General features: G+C 41.8%; 1 protein-coding gene across 6 annotated transcripts in view; it reads left to right on the top strand.

Annotated features, from left to right (window-relative positions):
* Positions 1-1,529: 1,529 nt before the first annotated feature.
* LOC130873241 (zinc finger protein 26) overlaps positions 1,530-8,650 on the top strand; it is a 28,960-nt gene continuing 21,839 nt past the window's right edge. For 5 of the 6 annotated variants that reach the window (XR_009057014.1, XM_057767921.1, XM_057767919.1 and 2 more), the window contains exons 1-2: positions 1,530-1,708; positions 1,964-2,042. The gene's annotated coding sequence lies outside the window, so the exon portion shown is untranslated. The remainder of the gene's footprint in view (positions 1,709-1,963; positions 2,043-8,650) is intronic. The other variant, XM_057767920.1, reaches the window with a different exon arrangement.

Raw genomic sequence — 8,650 nt, 5'->3', positions numbered from 1 at the left:
CTCGAAATTGGGAAGTGTATCATGTAAAAATAATGTGTCAAAAATCAAAATCAAAACAAAACAAACTAAATCTACTATGGAGGTTTGGTGTTAACTTCTTACTGTGATATAAAAATGCACTGACCTTGTCACGCAGCAGTACAGCCTATGATGCCCAAATCTGCCCATGTTGGAGTCTTCTGTGGGTCTCCCATTTCCTTGACCCCAGGAGGCAACAAACAAAACAACTACAACAAAAACTGCAAGAAGAGGACTGGGACATGTGACCGAACACCTTTAGTGCAGGAAATCTAGGGGTGTTCCAGACCAGCCTGGTCACACAGAGAATTCCAGGCCAACCAGGACTACATAGTGAGACCATCTCAAAAAAAAAAAAAAAAAAAAAAAAAAATTTAAAAAGACTTCAGAGGGGTTGGAGAGAAAAGAGGGAGGGGATGAAATACTGTATTTTAATAAAATTTTAAAAATTAAGGAAGCTCCACAGATTGCTGATAGTGGCAGTTTAGATGCATCCCTCACTACTGACATTTGGACAGAAAGGAAAAAGACAGCACACAATCCTCAGACACAGGTGTGGGCTTTTACAGGGCATCTCATTTAGGTGTGTCTTCAATGTATATAGATATATCAGTGCATATATGAATGATCTGTGACTTTCTCAGTTCTATTTTGCAAAGGATGTGACTTATAATAAGGTTTAAAGATTAAGCAAAGCTTAAAATTTAAATATCATTTAAAAATTAAATACAATATATGACTGGTTTACTCATTCTTGATGAATTTCCATTTGCAAATGAAATTGTTCAATGGTTTTATGAGGTGCATTGTTCACATTTGGGTTGAGAGGAGTGCTAATACAGTGAAATTCAAGATTGTAGGCATTTTGGCTCGAAGTAAGCAAATTTTCTTCGTTGCAATTATTTTCATTTTTTTGTTTTGAGACGGGTTCTCATTATGTAGCCCCCGACTAGCCTGGAACTTGCTATATAGATCATGTTGACCTCGAACTCTGGGAGATTGTCTTCCTCTGCCCCCGGGTGCTGTGATTGCAGGGGTGCACTGCCATTCCTGGCTCTGATATTTTGTTTTTAAATTTGTCTTTAACATATCAGTTTGAGATGTCTTTACGAAAACACACTGTAAGCAAGTTTTGGCTGTATCACTTGTGTTTACATTTTAATTTTTTCATCAGAAGTCTCAGGGAGAGGGGTTTCTTCCTTTTTCATGTCCTCTTCATTTTCTGTCTTTCTAGCCCGTCTCACCACCAACGGTTAGAATTTAGCAGGGTGTCCAGAATATAAAAACTCAAGACTCTTGTGGCTGAGTGGGGGCGAGAGGCCGCCGGTTCACAGATCCGGTTAATCAACACGGGAAGAACAGGACCCAAGAGGAGGAAAGGTTTGTGAGCCTTCTGAGACCCCGTACTTCCCGGGCTGTGTTTTTAACTTCGCCGTGGTTTTGGTCATCGGGAAAGGCTGGCCTCGCCCAGAAATCTTGCTCTGACTTTAGTCTCCTCCTTTGGCCCGGTTTTTAAACCTCCGCTTCGGGATCAACCGAACCCAAGTCCCAGGAACCGAAATTTCTATTCCGGAAGGATTCCAACTCGGCTAGCGGAAGTGAGCCGCAGCTCGTCTCCGTCTTTTCCGGTGTGGCTTAGCGCGGCCGGTTCTCTTTTCTCCCCGGTGGCGGACTGGCTGGACGGGCTCTGGTGAGACGGGTAAGGGGATGGGCGGTGCCCGAGGTGGGGAGTCAGGCCTGGTGGTGGCCTTCGTGGGGACTCCGCTCGTCCCCGGGCCGCGCGTCTCGCCCGGTCGCCCCTCAGAGGCTCGGGCCCAACGGTCCTCCGGCTCCGGCCGGGGGCCATCTCGCTTAAAGTGTGCGTTGATCACCCTGTGTCTTCGAATATAGTCTTTGCTGCCTCGGACGCCTTTAAGGTAATCTTATAAAAATTTTGCTTTTCCAGAAGGAAAAGGATTTTCGCCGTTGGAGCCCGGTTTGGCGCCCCATCCCTTACGGACCTGGCCATCTTGGCACTTACTCTGGTGAGCTGTGGGTGAAATTGATGGACAGGAAAAATCTTGGGGTGAGGGGCTTTTTTTTTTTTTTTTTTTCCATATTCTCTTTCCACTGTCTTTCTAGCCCGTCTCAAGCCAGCGATTAGATTTTAAGCATCCTTCCGTTTTGGAAACAGATACATTCCATCAGTTCGGTTTTGTTGTTGTTTTTATCTACCATGCACCATTTTGGCAAAAAGAGAAAAATTTAAATGCTCGGGGTGTGCAGACCGCAAATCATCCCTTCCCCTTCTTTTCATCCCAACTATAAAGTGGTCACAAGTGAAAAACAGGCAACTTGGCACTGGCTTACAAAACACTGGAATTTGGGACTGGAGAGGTGGCTTGGTTGTTAGGAGCTCACATGGCGCTTCCAGAGGACCTGAATATGGTTCCCAGCTCTCGCATTAGTGGCTCCTAACTGTAACTCCAGCTAAGAGGGGATGGGGAGACCAGGCACTTACACTCATGTGGTACAAATTAGTACATACACATGATTGAATAAGTAGAACTCTATTAACGAGTCGATGAGGCTTTATTTTTCTAAAGTAGTATATTTGAACTTAATTATTTTCTCTGTGGGGGAGCATGTGTCAGGAAAACTTAGGATCTCTGTGTTAAATTGCAGGAAAACAATAGGTTTCACTATGTGTTTATACATTTCCACTCTGCATTTTGATCTTACAATCTCTTGCGTCTTCCCACCCTCTCTTTTGTCAAATAGTCCCTCATGTAGGCTTTGCTTTAAAAACAAAGTTTATTGGGGCTGGAGAGACGGCTGTGTTTTAGAGCACTTGTTAGTCTTGCAGATGACCTGGGTTTGATTCCCATCACCCAAGAGGTGGCTCACAACCATTTGTAATTCCAGCTCCAGAGGATTGGACACCCTCTTTTGGCCTGGAGGGTCACTAGCCACTCAGGTGGTACACATATGTATATGCAGGCAAAACATTAAAAAAGAAATCTTTAAAACGAGGTGTGTGTGTACCTTTGTGTATATGTATGCCTTTCTGTAGAGGCTGAATTATTGATCTCCTGAAGCTGGACTTACAGGTAGGTGTGAGCCACCTGTTGCTGCTAGAAACACCTGTTCCTCTGCAAGAGCATCACTCAACCACTCTGCCATCTCTCTTCTACTTTATTAAGTATTATTATATTTTTAAACAAACTTTCACTTTTTATATGTATGGGTGTTTTGTCTGAGTGTAGATCCGTGCTCCCTGTGAGTGGAATTTCCGTGGAGGATATCAGATCACCGGTAGCTGGAGTAACAGGTTGGTGCTGGGAACTGAATCCTGGCCCTTTGAAAGAGTAGCCAGTACTCTTAATTTCTGAGCCATCTCTCCAGTTCCATTATGATTATTATTCTATTTACTCATTTTGAGACAAGGTCTGTAGTCCAGGCTAGCCTGACGCTCAGTGTAACCCAGTGCAATCCTGCTTCAGCCTCTCTAGTGTTTGGATTACAAGCATGCATGGACCACTGTGCCTGGCCTTTTAGGCCCTGAGAACCAGACTTTTGGTAGCCCAGAATAATTTTAAAATGTCCACGCTGGCCAGGCGTGGTGGTGCATGTCTTTAATCCCAGCACACTCTGGAGGTAGAGGCAAGCAGATCTCTGAGTTTGAGGCCAGCCTGATCTACAAAGTGAGTTTCAGAATAGGCAGAGCTACACAGAGAAACGCTTCTCAGAAAACAAAAACAAACTTAACAATAAAAGCCCACACTAAACAAGACATTACCTTGTCCTGGTATTGATCCTAATTAGTGGAAAGGACAGTAAGGGAAATTTGGTCTTAAGCCGTTTGGTCACTGTCATTGTGCAAGCTAGGTTTGGAGTGAATTGGCAAGATGACAATTTAGAAACTTAACTGGCAATCCGATGGCTATCAAACTCATTTAGTGAACATCTAATTCAGGAAAATAACAGTAAAGATATGTGTATTAATGCAGACCACAAATCTGTTGAAAGCTACACTTCAAGTAAAATCTCAGTCAAGTAGGAAATGATTTTTACAACTTTAAAGAAATTTGACAACTTCAATGGCTGGGTTCACGTTCCTTTAACTGACAGTTATAATAAACCAACTTAAGCATTCATGGTAGAGATTGCTGTTCTACCCAGTCAACAAAAAGAAGAGACTCCCGCATGAGACAAAGTATATGTACCAGTGGAAGAGAGATCCTTTGGGAAATTCCCTAGATACATAACCATCAGTTTCATGATGTATCATTCAATATGGTGACTTCAAAAATAGGACAAAAATGATTGAACAAACATTTTTATACTATTTTACATCAAATGTCTCCAGTGAAAAAGGCATGTTATTTTGCAATTTTGTGTACATTTAAAAGTATTTTAATTTTGATAAATTGTTTCTGGGTTAAAAATAGCAATGTAAAAAAACACTTCCATGTGGCTTCAGAACTCGCTATTGGTCAGCTGACTCAAATATCCTTAACCTTATTATCATTACTAATATTACTGAGACAGGGTTTCTCTATGTAGCAGTGATTGGCTTAAGGCTCACTATTACACCAGAGTGCCCTTGTAATCACAGTGATCCACACGTCTTTCTCTTCCTGGGCCTCCATACCCAGGCCTGTTGACCTGTTTAGTGTGTGTGTGTGTGTGTGTGTTTTGGGGGGGGGTAGGTATCAATTACCATGGTCTATGTCTAATAGTTTCTCAAAACTTAGAGCTGCTTTTCTTTTAAGTCACATTTTTTAAAGATAAAAATCCTGTTTATGTGTGTGTGCCCGTGTATGCAGTCTTGTTTGTGTGTGTGCGTATATTTATTTATTTACTATGGTTAGGGTTATTTAATTTTTGATATTTCAAGACAGTGTTTCTCTGTGTAACAATCTTAGCTGACCTGGAACTCTCTCTGTAGACCAGGCTGGCTTTGAATTACAGAGATTTGTCTGTCTCTACCTCCTGAGTGTTGGGATTAAAGGCATGTGCCACCGCCTGTGTGGCGCGTATATATATATTTTTTGAGACAGGTCTTAACTGTGTATCCCTGGCTGCCCTGGAATTCTCTGTGTAGACCAGGTTGGCCTCAAACTCAGAGATCTGTCTTCTTCCTCCCAAGTTCTAGGATTAACGGCATGTACTACTATGCCTTGCTAAAGATGGAATCTTGGCGGTGGGGTGGGGCCGTGTGTGGGTGGAGAGGATGGTAACAAAGGGCTGGTGCTTTTAGGTTCTTGTCCCTTTCTGGGGTAACATACATCAAAATTAAATCAATTTATTTATACTATTTTAAAGATATTTCAGATTTTCTTTTGATATAAAATCTTTAGAATGACTTCAATCAATAGGTGGCTAAAGTGTCTTTTTCATTTGATTTTTCTACCTGACAAGGTCCTTGTAGTCTACATGGCCCCATAAGGGGCTAGATATTGAGCCTATTCGTAGAGCATTTGCTTAGTGTGTAGAAGGTCTTGGGCTCCACCCCCAGCACTACAAAGAAAACAAGGATGACCTTGACAAATGCTGCAGCATCTACTGGTTTCTGTTGCTCCATTTGTAGACCTCAACTCAGGGCTGGGGTTTGTAGAGAAGTATATGTAAGGAAAGGTAGCAGTTGTAGGGGATAGCAGACCCCAGGGCACCATTGCTAATGACGTGGTGTAATCTCTCTGCTTCACCAGAGAGATTGACTAGGCAGTGCTCCCTCTGGTCTCTGATTCACTCAGCAGTTTCTTCAGGGTTGCTCACTCTATCTACCCCATATCTCTTTTACCCCTGCTTTGTCACCAGCAAATCAGCTTAAGCAAGACCCAGTGAATGTAAGCAGCTCTGCTATAACTAGGACTGGGAGTGGTGGTAGGTTTGCCTTCAGCTGGCTGTGCCAGTGTTCAGTCTGTGCCTTGGAAGTAGCTATGTTTCCCAAAATAAAATTATAAACTTAAAACATGAGATCTTCATTTTTGTAATTCAGTTGCATGAGTCCCAAGTGTGAACTTTGTAGTGGCAATATTGTTGTGTTGCCATGTCAAAAAGTTGAACTCATTTGTAGATTCTTTAGGCCCTTTCTGTTTAGGAAGGGGGAGTTTCAGAGTCGGTCAGCTGAGTACAGGCAGCAGTGCACAGCAGCATAGCTCAGATGTAATCCAGGAAGCCATAGAGTCACCTGGTGTTAACCTTGTGAAAGGAACATTGAGGAAGCCAAGGGTTGTAGATAGAAGTTTCTGTCCCTCCCAATCCTGTAGCCATTCAGTCCCAAATAAACACACAGAGGCTTATATTAATTATAAACTGTTTGACCTATTATTGCAGGCTTATTACTAATTACACTTTCAACTTAAATTAACCCATAATTCTTATCTATGTGTAGCCATGTGACTTAGTACCTTTTCTCAGTGAGGCATTCTCGTCTTCTGCTTCTGGATGATGACTACGGCTCTGCCTTTTCTCCTCCCAGAATTCTCCTAGTCTACTTGCTCCGCCTATACTTCCTGCCTGGCTACTGGCATTTTATTAAACCAGTACGAGTGACAAATCTTTACAGTGTACAAGAGCATTATCCCACAGCAAAGGGCAACATAGATACATTCTGTCATGCTTCGTGGGATTCATGCAGGGTCTTGGCACCAGGTTGTATTTTCCTCTGTTGTAATGAGTAGGCTCTTTGGATTTTGAAGGCTGTGAATTCTAGTTCTACCTGAGACAGGAGAATTTCACCTGGTAATCCGGTCAGTTGAGGTACAACAACATCTGTGAGATGGGTAAAGCATTTTATGTATTAATCAGAGATCCTTGAAGTAGGTAAGTTGCCTTTAAGGGCCCATGGAAAATCTGTTCAGCAGCAAAGTATAGAGTGAGGACTTTTGAGACGAGGTCTTTATTAAGGTCCATGGGCATTTTGAATTCCAGACTTTCTTGCGGGGGTTGTGAATTGAGAATTAGGATTGCTTTAATTTTTTTCATTTTTTTTCTTCCTCTTGAGACAGGGTTTTGTATAGACTAGGCTGTTCTTGAATTCGTAAAAAAGTATGAGTGTTTTGTCTGCATGTATATGTGTGCCTGTTGCCCTCAGAGCCAGTGTTGAATCAGTATCCTAGAGCTGAAACTGACAGATAATTGTAATCTACCATGTGCATGCTGGGAACCAAACCTGGGTTTCTGTAGGAGCAGCAAGCGCTCATTAACCACTAAGCCATCTTTCCAGCCTTATGACCGTGAACTCTTAAGATCCTACCCCACACACCAGTGCTGAGTTTACTAGTGTGCACCATTGGCCTTTAGGTTACGTAGTGATTAGGAAGATGTAGTGTATGTTGAGATTTTCTACAATAAGATGAAGAGCAAGTGACTACATAGTAAACATGAAGGGGAAAAGGTTTAATAGGTCCCTGCTTTGACTTCTTACAGTATCAGTACTCATTGCCCTAAAATATTCCCCACATATGCTATCATACAGAAGATATGAATTAAAATAGTAAATTCATTATAAAATAATTAAAATATTAAATTCATTATTAAAATAATGAATTAAAATTTGTTCCTACTATTTAAATTTGACTTGCATTTGGAAATTTGGATCTCAATCAGAGTAGTTACTAATGAGGCTGGATATATGGGTCAGGGCTTGCCTAGCATCCATGGTTTTTGTCCCAGCACTGAAATGAATATGATTCAAAGATTGTATAAAGCCTTCAAGAATTGTATAAAATGTAGCATAGGATTCTCAATTTGATAAATCTTTGTGTCCTAAACCTGAAAATAAATGATTGACTTGATGCTGTTCATTGAGGTCCCCATATCCAGCAGTTAGATAAAGAGACCAGATACACATTTCAAGGCAGTTTTTGTTAGCCCGAATAGACTTTAGGTAAGGAGAGGTATTCCATAGGCTCGTACTAAACCGCTCAGGTCACTGCCTTGGTACATCATAAGATAGGAATATCACATAGCTGTGGTCCCAGCTCCTTAGCTTCTCATCTCCTTCCCTGTATTTACATTTTTCTTTTATTCCTTTCCATCCTAGTTCTACTGTTTCTTGAGCCTCTGTTCTTTATCTCAAATAATCCTGCTGCCTGCCATCGTAAGCTCTCCATAACGCTGGTCAGATCTTATCTGATGACATCAAACCTTGGCTGTTCTTTTAAAAGTCATATTTTAAGTCAGAAGATCCAAGTAGGAATGCTGCTTCCTGATAGTGACCGTCAGGTTGACATCAAAACCTGGCCAAAGGCAAGTTACCCTAAGCCAGAAAATCTGGACTGAATTTTTCTTTGTTCTTTTTAAGACAGCTTTCTGGAGCTTTCCTTCTTGGTTCTGTGTCTGGCAGCACTTGCTGACATGGCCCTTTTAAATGGGTTTCTCAGGCCTAGTCCTCTGGGTCCTGAACTGGTGTCTTTTATTAGCGTGGGTATATATGTCTGATCATAGCTCTTTGGCAAAATTACTAGAAGACTCTTTGCATATATCCCATCACTGATTCTTGCAAACCCAATGAATTTTGAGAAAGTTCAAGGACAAACATTTTGGTTTAACGCACTGACATTATTTTGAGATAAAACTGACTGTTAGACCCCAACTCTGGGATGCTAACTCCTCGGGAGGGCCGCCCCATGGAACCACTCAC

Source organism: Chionomys nivalis, chromosome 4 (genome assembly GCF_950005125.1).
Source record: "Chionomys nivalis chromosome 4, mChiNiv1.1, whole genome shotgun sequence".
In the NCBI taxonomy this organism is placed as follows: Eukaryota; Metazoa; Chordata; class Mammalia; order Rodentia; family Cricetidae; genus Chionomys; species Chionomys nivalis.
This window is presented reverse-complemented; position numbering and strand designations above follow the sequence as displayed.